We start from the raw sequence: 15,735 nt of genomic DNA, 5'->3' as shown, positions 1-15,735 counted from the left end.
CAAACTTTATGAAAAGTACCCACATTTGTTCACTACAAATGGCACCCGTTCAATCCTCTACAAGAATATCACAGACCTCGTGAGGTGATGATGTCAAATGCACTGTGTTCCCTTTGTTACCACCTACCGGGTAGCAAGAATAGATGCCAGACCATATGTTATGCTTCAAAAACAGGTATAGCGAAATAAAGGAACAATGTTTCTCGCTCACTGTGTCCGATGACTCGCGGTCATGTATGTGTATGTAAATTGTCTATAGAACAAACTTACCTAACAGTATATTTAATAAATATTACTACATTGTACTTACTTAAGGAATATAATCTTTGTACATCCTTAGTCACAGTCAGTGCTTGAAGTGGGCCGCTACTCACCGGTGGACAGTAATATTAAAATCAAGAAAGTCCCTAGTTTTATGTATCGTGGATGGTTGTGACACTTTTTAAAGTAGTGTTACAACCCAAACCACCCCTGTCAGACAATGTTTAGTTAGCTTTATTAACATAGTGGTTTGAAATTAGAAAGGAAAAAATGCATCACATGTTGCCTGAGAAACTACATTTCAATCTCATATAAGTCAAACAATTTTATCTGCAATAGTATAGATAGTAAACAAAATATTGTCTTGGTTAAAAAATTTACTTTCTGACCTCAAAATCATTTTTTCTCTACTAAGGTAAATACTGAAATGATCACATGACTCCTATCTTATCTCTAATTGGTAGAATTGGTGTTGTTACAACTCTCCCCATGTTACAGCCATACCCGGTCTCCCCTTTACCTAATGTTCAAAACAAGGAGCATTTCCAGAGATAAATGCTAGTTTCAAATAGAACTGAAGGAACAATTCATAACAAACATCAGTAACCTAAAATGTTACCAGGAGACACACAATTCAGCTTACCTTGAGCAAAACGGAGCGCGGTGAATTATAATCTGTTGTGAAACTGAACTCTATCTCAAGAAAAAGACTCCCGCTGGATGACAATGGTGGGACTGGACCTCAGGCTACCTGTGTTTAAGACAGAGAGGAACACACTAAGAACAAAGATATGAAATATGTATGTTCTTTTCTTTAAGGGATTTTGGAAACCGAAGAAAATCTCATGAGCTGGATGGTTCTCACTCCACATGCTGTATCCCAAATGTTGCACTGCATCGTCTTAATCATCACCTTCTAGTTAGATGCACCTGAGGATACCAAAACTGCAGAGAATTCATTTCCTCAAATTAATTCAATTTCAGCACATACAGGTAGGAGCCTCCATCTGATATTCCTTAGGATTAGTCCGAGAGATAATTCAGAACCATCAAACATTCAGTCAGCAGTGGTTTTACCTGAGCTCTGCCATATTTTATCACTGCAGCTCATGAAAAGTAAAAAACAACCAAAGGACTGCAGAGCTTTGAACTCTATAATATGTGTGTAATGTATGTGAATGTGTGCCTGCTTTGTGTTCATTGGGTGCTGTTTCTCATAAGCAGCAACTCACAGTGACAGAAAATCAATAAAAACACTGTTATTGTTAGTCAAACAACATTTCCCCGGCCCTGATAAATGTCTCAACATCGGGGGTTTTGCAGTGCAGAGCTGTCAGACAGTGAGCTTAGACAGAGCTGCCAAAATGTGGTACAGACACTGGTTTTATGAGTTTATAGAGGAAGAGGATATGATGTATTACAGTAAACAGCATTGGTGACACAGAGACATACGCCAAAATAACCCTATTAGAATGCACTATGAAATACCCACTTCTTACAAAAGAGTCATCCTATTTTATCTTTATGCAACATAGGCACAGAAAAAGTTGGTCATTTAGTTAATCTGTTACTCAGATAGGAATCATTCTGGATCTACTGGTTTAAAACGTGGACACTTCTCATATCAATATGATTTTCTTGTTTACTTAATGTATGTACAAATTGATCCATTTTTGCATTATTCAGAATTCTCACCATATCATAAGTCTACATCTGACAAATACTTAGATAGGCCTACTCACGTGTTTTGTAAATAAGTGCAATTGTGTGGGCGCGCTAAAGGATTAAAGTGAGATGCTATTTTACCAACAATTTTTTGTCAGCATCTGCCGGGTTTTTCTGGATAGGGCGCCGCCATGCTGAGTTTTTGCAACCATCGGCAAACGAACGTGACCATATTTGGACGAGACGGTGGAGCTAACGGCCGTGTGGGAAGCTAGCTAGCTTGCTTAGCTAGGTGCATCTGTATGTCACAATAACGTCATTTTAACAGGGCTGACAATGAGAAAGTGAACAGCCAACTGCTAATACGTTTTTTCAGCAGCGCTGGTTAAATTTACACAGTGCCGTGGGTACGAGTCACTCTAGCCTGAATCCCGCCCTAAAGCCTCCCCTGCTTCCTGGTCTCTGTTCCTCTAAATGGCACCATGATTTACTAAATGAACATCATGCTGTGTTGAAGAAGACTTGAAACTAGCGACTGAGACCATAAACTCATCAGGAAAGTGTTTACTGAGGGAATAAATCAGCTGACAAGTAGAAACATTTTACCATTATTTCTAATGGAACAGGACTTCTTTTTGGAACCAGAGGAGTCGCCCCCTGCTGGCCGTCCAATAGAATGCAGGTTTAAGGGACTTCCGCGTTGGCCTCGCGTCTCCCACCGGAAGCTTCCCGCTTGGTTTTATCCTGATAACTTGTCCTACACGAATGAATAAAAGTCTGTTTCTCACTATATAGAATATGTTTCTATCCAAATGTTTAAAGTTGTCAAAACACAATGCAAATCAGTGTTCTTTCCTTTAACAACCAGTGTGCAGATCTTCCAAACAGGGCGCAGAACCCCTTCTGTAACTCTTCTGTAAGCAATATTCTGGCAATTCATTGCTGCTTCCCACCTAATGTGGTATTTGTGGGTCTTTTATGAAGAGTTTTTTTTCCTCTGGCCACACATAACCCTGTGTTTTTGTCAGCAGAAATACGCTGACCTTAATCATAGATTCTCTCTATCAGTACATATGCGTCCATAATCACTACTCCCTATGTAATGGACACTCACAGTTATAAATAATCATCATAGTGTAGACTCACAAGACAGTGGTTCTTGCTTAGATAAAATGTTCCATTGTGGGGATTTTTGAGAGCGCTATATATAACGCACAGATTTCACAATCAGAATTTTAGTGCTCAAATAATATGGCGGACGGTAAATGTTGTATATTATATGATGAATAGGATGCGATTTTGTACATCATTTTACACATTTTTGCTTTAATTCAAAGGTGAACACAAGGTGACCGGAAATAAGGAAAGAGAGAGTCCCCGGCTGGAATCAAACCGGGAACATTGCCATTACAGTAGGCCACTATTTTTTCAGTCAGACTTGAACTACAATTTCTCCATCCCAACAAGTCTTCCAGTCGATTCCACAGTGAAAGCCGGTCCACATCAAGATGTCATCGGTTAGCAACTGGGTCAACCATCTTCATTTGTCAAAATAAAAATAAAAAAGACTCTACCTTATATGTTTCACTTGAGACTGGAGATGTAATGACTGGTTATCCACAGATTATAAACTGTGGTCTACTTCCAGCGCTGCTGCTGTTGCCTTAGCAAAAAGACCAGCTGACAGCACACCACTTCTGTCAGACTGCAATCTTTTTGTGTAAAGATGTTTATTGGTTATCTACATGAGCCATGTACTTCTATTGGTAGCTTTATGAAAAATAATATAAATTATTTGATGGGAACAATAAAAGAGATTCATTTTGTTCATGGGGCACTACATGCCAACTACAGTTGAACTCCATTTTTTTGTTTTACAACATTTTAGTGTCTGTGAAGTGTCTATCAGTGTGGTTATTTGGATGGTCAGCTGCAGAAACAGTCTAATCATGGCGATAATGATGGAACCTGATAATGCTCCTGTAAAATACTGACATTTCAGAAATAGTTTTCTTTGCTTTTCCAGTTCTGTGCCTCCCAACAACTATAAATGTTCCAGCCAGTTGCTTGAACTTCATGGTTTCTGCTCTGATCTGCATTGTTATCTGTCAAACTTCAGACAAATATGTTCCATTGAAATTGACGTTCAGTCAAATCATGTTGCTGAATTATTACAAAAACCGTCTTTTAAAAACATCTTTCAAAAGAAACAAAAACCCACTTCTTAATTAATTTGAAATGTTTTTTGATGGCGTTGAAAACTTGAATTAAAATATGTCTGCTTTTGACTTTTTGTTGATTTGTAATTCTTTGTTAATATACAATTCTACTGGGACCTTGTGGTGTTATTCTGCGTAGGTCAGCGACAATGAAAATGAAGAAAAAGCCACGCGGGCTCTGACAGTGCTGCATTATGAGAAAAGCATGAAAATCACAAAACCAGGTATTCAATAGAAATAATGAAGAATAATGTCACTGTAGCTACAGAGGAGGGGGAAAAACCTATAGGTCCAACAGTCTGGGTTTGATTTACCTCAATTAATACACAAACATGTCTTTCTCTGTAACAACTTAGTCTTTGCACGGTACATCGGATATATGCACCCTCTATTGAACGCTTAGCAAAAAGGTCATCATCCCTCACAGTTATTTAACAATGCGGATTCCAGGTTTTTCCCACGTAACGAGCCACCAGAGTTTATTCACATAAACAGCCAGGTCCAAAATGTGCCACACGCTCTGGCTTTTGAGCTACCAAATGTAAGAGTAAAGCCATCTGCAAACATACAAACCTTTAATATGTGACTCGACGCTTCATTGACCAGTGCACTCCCCTGCGGCCAATACTCAGCTCCACCGTGATGGAGAGTTACAGTTTGCTGACAGTAAAAAGAGACCAGTCGATCTCCTCACAGGTCTCCCGGGGCTCCCTGGTCTCTTTGGTAATCTAAACTAAAAAATGATGGCAAGGCAGCGCAGAGTCTACCGCATATGAGACAGTTTAAAGGTCCTCTCACGTCAAACACTCAAATGCAACCAAATGTGTGAAATGATCCTTAATTGTTAATAGGATAGGGCGCACGTGGTTTAACACGCCTCAGCTACATAAGAAAGATGCTTTATTTGTTCCAGCAATGACAACAGACCCAACAGAATTAATTCATTTATTAAATGGTTCATGCAAGAAATATTAACACTACCTCAGATCTTTCAGGTGTCCTGTTATCTTCTATCACATATATTAATTAGTCATGAGCACTGTGAAAGTACAGGATTTTGTTCCCCCCTACAACCACATCTGACACTAACAGGGAGCATACCTCACAAACCAGAAGATGACCTTCAGCGAGAAAGAAAGGAAGAGAGAAAACTAATTACTCGTTCGGAGATAATACAGTCATTTTAATGATAGAGAAATGTGTAAATGATAAATGATAGAAGATTACTAAGAAACACTTTTAGGTCCACACTTTAGCTGTACATGGTGTCACAATCCTGGTCTCAGTCTGTCTTTTTTTTTAGGGGTTTTGTTCCACGTTTCGTCTGTTCAGCCTTGTTTATGTTTATTTGCATCTTCAGCTTAGTTCAGTTCCATCTCTTTCTGTGTTATTATTTTAGTTTTTGTCTGTGTCAGTTATTTGTCTTGGTCCTTAGATGCGTTTACTATTTTTTCCCCTTTTGAGTCACATGTATTCAGTGTTTTGTTTTACTCATTCTGGTCCGGTGTCGTTTGTTCTGGGTTTTGTCCACTTGTCGGTCTGACTTTGAGAGACTTTTGTTCCTGTGGACATTTCGATTTTCATCTTTGGATTGTGTTTTTATGACTCCCCCCCTGTTTGGACTGTGCTTTACATTTTTAGATTCTCAGTAGGTCTGAACGATTAATTAACTGAACGCCATTAGCTAATCGTGAAGACAACGATTAAAATGTAGGTTAATTATACAGCGAATCTGACCTGTCATGACCCCTCCTGTTATGGTCCTACTCACCAATCAGAGCGAGCACAGGGTGTGTATAAATTACAACAAACGAAACTAGAGGAAAACGTGAGATAATGCATCTGACTTCCTGCTTCATCTGCTCTGTGCTGCTTGATTGGAAGTGAATATTGAACTATGAAGCAAAACTTCATTAAAAAAAAAATAAAAAAATGTCAAATCTATTGGTAATCACAATATCTGGTTATTCGATTTTTTTCCCCAAATCATTCAGCCCTAATTCTCAGTTTGGATTACTTGTTATATTTAGACTTGTTTGAACTCTGCCACTCCCAGTAGTATGTACTCCTTTTATTAATAAATCTCTGCAACTGTTCCTGCACTGCTCCTGTGTCTTGCATCTGGGTTCTCAACATGTTCACATACTCTGCAAACCCTGATACATGGGCTGACTCACCATCGCCCTTCAAGTGCAAGGCTTTAGTTATAAAAATCCAGAGACAGCAGTCACGAGCTTGTGTACATGAGCAGCTGTTATTCCAATGGTGGAGTTAGTGGACCACATCCTCAGTGACCCACAAGAAGCGACCTCGCTCTCTGCGGAGTATCTTTAAGAGCTACGCTCAATTGGCAATGCACCAATCTGTGAAATCACCCTAATCCGTCCATTCACCCTTCATCTTGCCTTGATCAATAGTCACCTATGGGCGAAGGGGAGGTGAGGATGGAGGGGCGTTATTGATGGTCATGGAGCCCGGTCAATAAATTGATCACTTTAGCTCTTTCTATCTTTAAGACCTGCTATTTTTGTTGATTAAAGGGTTCTTGCAGATGGTTTTCAAATATTAGTCTTATTAAACTTGCAAAACAGGCTCAACAAAAGCCAGAAATCTCTACAGGTCAGAAAAACTACAAAGTGAGAACTTTATTAGAATAATAATGCGTGACTTCTATTTTTTATTTTTTTGTCAACAAATCTAATGAGAAGACCCGCAGGGGTTTCACTAATCATTTACAATGCCCACCTTCACTCCCTCTCCGCACGTAATATTATGTAGCACCATTCATAACATGAGCGGTCTCAAGGGGGTAGTGTCCGAGTGGAGCAGAAGACTTCAAAAGGGACATATCTGCCCTTCAGACTTCACAAATACTATTCAATGACAAATCCACTGGCACTTAGCCATCGGCCTAACTGCCAGTGGGGACAGCGTTTTCAACAAATTGCCATATGTGATTAGAAAGTGAGATCACCGGTGTCTTCAATATCCATAAAAAATCATTATATATATATCACAGTTTAAGTTAGAGTGGTTTTGCAATATGCTTTTATTTCTGATGCTTGTTCTCGCAAACCACGGAAATATACGGGAACAGTGTTGGAACGCACTAAACATGGCAACTGGGATTCCCCTGAGGGGAAGTGAACGAGGACTTTTTAAACCACTACAGAGAGCCCAAGTCACGCGCTTCCGCTTCCGCTTCCGCTTCCCATGGGACCTTATTTCGTAAATATGTACGGTAGCCAATGGTGAGTGACAACTTACTTTTTTGTCCTGTTTGAATTGACAACAACAAATGATTTCTGTCTGTAACGTTATATTTTTAAATGACGTACATCTGAAAAGTGTTTCATTCGTCCCGGTGTCGTGCAGAAAACTGATCGTCCGCCGAGAACTGATGTTTGGTAGGCCTATGTGTAATATCTTTGTTTATATTTGGAAAACGGGCTGTAGCCTAATTAACACGACTTACTGCCAACTTAGATATAAAATGAAGACCATTTTGCTATTATCCTTATGGCATTATTTTACTTGCTGTGTTGGCCTACCAACCAATCCACTCTTTTTTACCTGTTAAAATACCTTTAAATGGCCAATACAACTCATAAAATGCAGTATTTCACTTGACAGAAAGTGACTGAAGCCTTTTGTTATTGACTGAAAGGTTATTTCTGCCCTGAAATTAGTTGATTTCATTCAGAAGAGTTATATTTGACAGATTATAGCTCACCTAGTACTTTTTACCTCTTAAAATACCTTTAAATGGCCAATACAACCCATAAAATGCAGTAGGCTGTTTCACTTGCCAGAAAGTGATAGAAGAGACTGGGCAATACAGCTCCAGCAGACGGCACCTGCTCTCCTCTAACGTTAGCTTCAGTTTGTGGCGTTTGTAATTATGTTTTTTTTTACAGTCTTATACCTCAACAGTTTTACATCAAACTGTGACTTTCTTGAAATTTAAATGTACATTTTAAATTGCCCATCATCATGCTACCGTACATATTTTTTCCAAAGTAAGGTCCCATGGTGGTCCACCGGAAGGGGAGGGACTGAAGGCTCTCTATAAACAACACAAAAACAAAAATGTGTTTCAATACTTTCCTACTTCCTTGTCTGACTTCTGTCTGCGGCACTCACACATTGGCCAATGGTTCCAACTGAAGTGGTAAATCTTCAAAAACTGGTCAAATTCTTAAAACAGCTGGTCCCTGTAGTTTTTAAATTTAAACTCAAAAAGGCGTAAATAGTACATTTGTTACTACTTTGAGCCGCAGATTAATACAAATTTGTAGTTCTAGTATTTACAGCGACAGGACAGTGCAACAGTGTGGCTCACTGGTGTGTATTTTATAGTTTTATGACGACAACAATGGAGATTTCTGGCTCAGAGGAAGCAGATATATCAGGCTTTGTATACAGACACAGTGCTTGTTGGTAGATACATAAATTGTTTTGTCATTTTTTAATGGGATTTGTGGACTATAAAAAAAATCAGGAACATTTCTAGCCTTAATCTTTGAATAAAACCAGCACTGAGCACACATGGGTCATCACAATGCCCTGGTCATAATATTCCGTGACACATATAAGTGTTTTTAAAGTAAATAAGTCAAGTAGGATATTGTTGAATCTTGGTGGATTTCCGTAGCATTTTGTTCGATGAGCGCAGTAACACCAGACACTTGCTAGTTCGACACTGGACCAGCCACATGATGAAATGACACTGTGCTGCACGGTGATCATAGTCATCATAAATCACAACATTGCATCATTGTGCAGTACAACCACAATAACCAGGACAGCCTCCGGTGGAAACACAGATGTCCTGGCATCTCTAATTTGGACAACCTTCACTTCTTGATAGCAACAGATGTCAGAGAAAGTTTGAAAACTTTTGTGAAAAAAACTGCTGTCTCTTGCTGAATGGTTTGCTTTCTTAAAGGCTTTATCACAAGAGGGGGAGCAGGGATCTATGTTTCAAGATGCAACATTAAGACTTTCACCCTGCCTCCTATAACCCCTCATAGTGCGTGATATCTTTGGCTCCTGGAGCCATTTAACTTGAACTTAATTTATAATTAGCCCCAGGAAAAACCAAGCTTTTCCTGTTTTGCGGTTCCCTCTTGGTATCAAGGACAATGAAGGAAAAGCTTTTTAGGTGGAGCTGAGTGTGCAAGAGAGAGCTGAGAAAGCATTTCTGCCTCGCAGGACAGAGAGGCCTGATGAGGGCAGTGGCCGAGTGAAAAGCATCCATCATCCATGTAAACATGTTCCACCACAAAACAGCATAATATCTTAAAACACAGCAAAATCTAATCTCAGGGTAGAGCCCCTCTGTTATATTAGCGAGATAACTTGTCCCATGATTTTCAAGAAATTCTGTAAGTGCAGCTTTTCAATTGTGCACTGTAGGCTAAGGAAAAGAAGGCGGCCTAGAAAAGACTCTAAAAAGGACCCAAGCAATGTAATTTTTTTACACTCTTCTTCACATAAACTGTTGTCAACAAGATAAACTAATGGTTGTCCAAAAACAACATTTCACCATGTGAATCACCAATCAATGTCGCGCTCTACTTGAAAAGCAGGAGCACTTCAGGGTAAATGCGCTTCCTCCTCGCAGCTTTTGTGCTACTCTGTGCTTTGTCTGACTCTAAAGAAGATGGGATGGAGTATTTGATGATGTTTTGAGTTGTATAAAAAAATTAACCCTCTGTGTTATGTTCACCAAGCCTACGTGCCACCTAGTCGCCCTCCTCAATCAAACATTACACCTTGTCTCCATTCATGTACTGTGTGACGATGAGCCATGAAGTGTGCCAATATTTAATCCAAAAAGATGAGAAGTGGATGTTTCGATGTGCTGATGTTTTAAGGCTCTTTTCAAGGAGCCCATACAAGAGAAAATTTTTTTGTTATTGTGTAAAATGGCCCAGTTGTGACCAAGGCTGTCCGCAACCGAAAAAAATAATGTTAGTTGATTAATCTTGATTAGTCATAGGATTTCTTCATCTATTAGTTGATTAAATTACTGTAATCTCCAGTAAAAATGTCCCTCTGCAGATGGAAGCATTCATACAAACGGATCTCTTAAAATCAAGGACTTATAAAAGACCAAAGCTCTGCATTATTCATTATTTTCCAGTAATGATTAATAGCTCATTCCCCACCAAAAAAAAAAAAAAAAAAAAAGAGTCTACAGCCATGCTAGCTGCTCTGTTTGGCTGCAGGTGCACTTTCAGCTAAATAAAGTTAACATTAGCATGGCAATATGATCACAATAAACATTTTAATATGCTGATGATGATTGTAGCTATTTGTTCACCATGTTCACCATCTAGTTTTGCATGTAAGGATGCCAGGATTTGGAAAGTTACTACTAAAAATGTGTAATGATAACCACTAACTCTGGAGGTGGCTGAAAAAATTTAATTAAGAACCACCACACCGTTAGTCTGACTATTTTATATCAAACATTTGGGGCCAGGAGGGTGACTAGTAAAGCACCATCAATACAAAATGTACCTCCAAAGTTTTCATAAATAGAACATGCTGCAAAATAGATTCCATTATTTTTACATCGGTCATTGAGTTTCTGTACAGGAAGCATGTCAGCATATTTAACCTAAAACTGAACTCCTGCCAACAGACAGCTCTGCTAATTCCATTTATTCCAAAAATCTATCCACTATGATTAGAAAAATAATCCCTTCAGTAATTGACCTGCTTTCCCAGATGACATATTGAGCGCGCGCAGTATGATACATTACTAGAAATCTTGAATCTTTCCAAGTATCTTGCAGCGTTAATGTACAAACTAGTACACATTCAGCAAATGAAAGAAGGATCAATTTACAATACTGCATAATGAGTACAAGCTGCATAATGACTGCTGGTTACTTTCCCTTTGAACGTGCCTGAATGAGGTTGCGGTCTGCAGAGCATAAATAGTTGATGTGGCCTGAGTCTCACACATACACACTAAAGGGGTTTCTGAATTATGGGTGCCCCAGTTTCTGCCTCTCTATTATGGAGACTCTCTCAGGACCTAAGACACTAAAGTGGACAGAACGAGGTGTGGGCTGGCGAACCCACAGCAGCAAATCTGGACAGTGACTGACAAACAGTTACTGACATGGCCCACAGGGATTGTGTATACTGCCTTTTTATCACAAAATGCTGTCATGACATGCAAAACTTAATCAAAGTGATGAAATCTCAGGATGCGAGACAGCCAACACAATCGCACCACAAGATCTGCTTTCTTTGTAAGGCTACTGTATTTAAATCCAAACTCAACCCCCAGACTTGAAAGGCATTTACGTCTAAAAGTACATTCACAGAGAAGGAGGTGAAGGCGATGAGCTTTCATCAAGGTCTGCAAGAACAAACAACTGATGCAAACTCTCGACATCCCGGCAGGAACTTTTCTCCCGAGAGCGCAGCGATGTCAGCTGCGTAATTCATGAGTGAAGCCTGTCAGGCAACCGAGCCGCTGCGAGGTACTTCTGAAGCCCCGGCACAACTCACACAAGTCACTCTCTGTAATTTGTCAGGCAGGCTGGCCGCCGCTACACCCACCTTTACATTGATTAGAAGCCTAAGTATGCTGCTGATTAAGCACTAGGCTTTAAAGGTTCAATCAGGACCATATAGATTTTGTGAAGACTTACATAGTATGTTCTGAACTGTTTGACTTTGACTGAAATACTACTTTCTAGATCTATTATAACTGTAAGGGCAGGTCAGATTACACACAGATTATAGTCACAAATATAAACATAAGAATTATACAGGTATCCTTTAGGTAAATCATCACCAAAGACACATAAATTACATTAGGATTAGAGCTGCATCAGTAATGTTTGAAATATCACATGAAGGCCAGGGCTGTACGATTAATCACATTAAAATCAGAAACTTGATTAATGCCTCTATGCATCTCTTGGATGACAATAATTCTGCTGTATTTGCATTAGCAGGAAGATGTGTTGCATCAAGCGCTCCCAAGTTGTCCCCATGAAAAACTGTGCCCAGGTAGAGAAGGATGATATGAATAAATCTAACGGGTTAGAGACTGGGGAGTAAAATGCAGAGAAACAAAAAGCCTTGTAACAACAAAATCAGTTAGAATAGAGTAAACCATATCACGGTGAGGAAACTATATATATATATAAAAAAAAGAAAGAAAAGACAGGTCCTCTCACTTTCCACTGCTTTGATTTTTAGCAAACTCAACATGTGTATGAACACAAAAAGATTCAACAACTAAGTCATAAACTGAATTAAGTTTCACAGACATGTGACTAACTCTGAACAAAGGGAGGTCAAAGTCAAAAGTACCAGCCAGTATCTGGTGTGGCATCCAGCTGCAGAAAGTACTGCAGTGCATCTCCTCATCAACGGCACCAGACTTGCCAGTTCTTGCTGTAAGATGTTATCCCACGTTTCCACCGAGGCACATGCAAGTTCCCAGACATTTCTGGCGGGAATGGCCCTCGAGGGTACCGCAAGAGGAAAGAGGATATCTTCCCTGTAAATCACAGCATTAGTCCGACCATCACGCCCGGTGAGCCAAAACCGCGTCAGTCAAGAGCACATTTTGCCCGTCCTGTCTGGTCCAGAGAAGGTGGGTTTGTGCCTATAGGTTCCCAGTGATGCAGTCTGTTATGGACCTGCCTTACAACAGGCCCTCAGTCCAGCCTCTCTCAGCCTACTGCGGACAGTCTGAGCACTGATGGAAGGATTGTGCGCTCCTGGTGTAACTCGGGCAGTTGTTGTTGCCATCCTGTCCCTGTCAAGCAGTGGTGATGTTCTGATGTACTAATCCTGTGCAGGTGTTGTTACACACGATCTGCCACTGCCTGTCTCCCTGTAGCGCCGTTTCAGGTGTCTCACATAACGGACATTGCAATTTATATCCCTGGCTACATTTGCAGTCCTCGTGCCTCCTTGCAGCATGTCTAAGGCACGTTCACGCAGATGAGCAGGAACCCTGGGCGTCTTTCTTTTGGTGTTTTTCTGTTTTTCAGAATCAGTAGAGAAGTCTCTTTAGTGTTCTGAGTTTTTATAACTGTGACCTTAATTGGCTGCCGCCTGTACGCTCTTAACGACTGTTCCACAGGTAAGCATGAAAAACACTGTTTACAACCTTTACAATAAAGTTCTGTAAAGTTATCTGGATGTTTACAGAATTATCTTTGAAAAACAGTGAAAAAGGGTTTCTTCTTTTTGCTGAGTTTATATAGAAAATATTTTCGTCCATCATCAGCTCTGATGAAAGTGTTGTGCTTTTGGTGTTTTGCCGTCTGCTGTGTGGAAGTTTTGTGGATTCATGGACAGTGATGACAGGTAAAAGCATATTTGTAAAAACCATCTGAAACACTGCCAAAATATTTACAAAAACTAAAAATATAATTAAGCTATAAAAGGCCAAGCATGCTAGATAAATGCTTCAATGCCATCCCCGACTATTCTTCATGTGCCACCTGCTCTAATGTTACACACCAAGTGTCAAAATCCATCCATCCATCATCAACCGCTTATCCTGTGTACAGGGTCGCGGGGGGGGGGGGGGGGGGGGGCTGGAGCCAATCCCAGCTGACATTGGGCGAAACGCGGGGTACACCCTGGACAGGTCGCCAGACGCAGTCAAGATGAAAATATGAAATATGCAACACTTTTAAGGCCATAGCAGATTTATTATTTAGTCAAAGTATGGTACTGTCCATGAGCCTGACAGTCAGTTTAAATCAGCAATGACTTCATCATGAAAGGGCCGAGCCAATAGACTGTGTTTTCCCCCCCGAGGATCACACAGGACTGAAAGATCGTCTCACCTGTTGGAGTTTGGACGAGGAAAAAAACTATTGTGTGCTTAACGGACCGTGAACGTAGCTGACTATGCCTCGGTGTTACATCTATATGTGAGCTGTAACATTTTAATTATACACACAGGGAAACAATTGTTTAAAGGTGTTCCCATTAACGGCAGACAAGAGACTGAGTTGATTATTAAATGTAGCGTTCCATAAAACTGGATATTAAAAAACAAACAAACAGGGACCAGTAACAATCATGTTGTTTGGCCTATATGGAATGCAATTTATCATTTAAAAAAAAAAAATGCGTTTCTAAGAATCTTGGGAGAAAATGTGATTTTCATTTTGATGGCAATTGTGCAGCCTTGTCCTCTAGATGCACTACGACCCATGATAAAATCCGAAATATGACAATTGACCGACGCAAGTGCATGTTTTTCAGTCCAGTTTTACACTACATGGGCAACAAGAAATCATTTACATCATGTTGTGTCTCTACCAATGTTGACCGCGTTTTAGACCCTTGGACTGTAGCTTGTTAAAAAGATGCACAGTGGATGACATGCAATGACGATTTCAACAAACTTTTCTCCCACGTGTCTCTGAGATTTGTGTTTTTATCCCCATTACATGTCCAGTTAATATTTCCCAGTGCAAAGCAAATACACAAGACAGTTGTTTAACACATACAGTTCCCTCCAAAAGTATTGGAACGGGAAAGCAAAGTCCTTTGTTTTTGTTGTTCACTGAAGACGTTTGGGTTCAAGAGACAAGAGTTCAGAATTTCTCCTCTCATTTCCTGGTATTCACATCTAGATGTGTTAAACAACTCAACATACCACGTTTATTTGAACCCACCCATTTTTCAAGTGAGCAAAACTATTGGACCATGTGGCTGTCAGATGTTTCTTGTTGCCCAGGTGTTGCCTTTTAGGTGATTGTCCAAATATTAAATATCTCTGCATGACTAGTCTAAGTTTTCATCCTTGGTTCAAACCTATAAAGACTGCATTTCCTGTTAAAGAGGATAAAGCAACATGAAGACCAGAGAGCTGTCTGTGGGAGAAAAGCAAGCCACTGTCAAGCTGAGAAAAGAAGGAAAATCGAGCAGAGCCATTGGACAAACATTGGGCAGAGCAAGCACAACAATTTGGAACGTCCTGAAAAAGAAAGAAACTACTGGTGTACTGAGCAACAGACGTCCAACAGGTCGGCCAAGGAAAACAACAGTAGCTGATGACAGAAATATGGTGAGAGCTGTGAAGAAAACCCCCAAAACATCAGGAAGTGACATCACCAACGACCTCCACAGTGCAGGGGTGAAGGTATCACAATCCACTGCTGGAAGAAGACTCAGAGCAGAAATATATAGAGGCCACACCACAAGATGCAAACCACTCATCAGCAGGAAGAATAAGAAGGCCAGATTGAAATTTGCTAACAAGTACAGAGATGAGCCGCAAAAGTTCTGCAACACAATCTGATGGACTGATGAGACCGAGATTAATCTCTAGCAAAGTGATGGAAAGGCCAAAGTGTGAACTGCTTATGATCCGAAGCACAAGCTCATCTGTGAAGCACGGTGGAGGTAATGTCATGGCCTGGGCGTGCATGGCTGCTTCTGGAACATTAATATTTATTGATGATGTGACTGATGATGGTCGCAGCAGAATGAATTCAGAAGTGAACAGAAACATTTTGTCTTCCAGTTTACAGAGAAATACATTGAAACTAATGGGGAGGAAGTTTATCATGCAGCAGGACAA

This window comes from Micropterus salmoides, unplaced genomic scaffold (genome assembly GCF_014851395.1).
Source record: "Micropterus salmoides isolate LMB-PRFRI ecotype aquatic unplaced genomic scaffold, ASM1485139v1 Ms_hic_scaffold_23, whole genome shotgun sequence".
Lineage (NCBI taxonomy): Eukaryota > Metazoa > Chordata > Actinopteri > Centrarchiformes > Centrarchidae > Micropterus > Micropterus salmoides.
The sequence above is the reverse complement of the archived record's forward strand: the minus strand, read 5'-3'. Positions refer to the sequence as shown.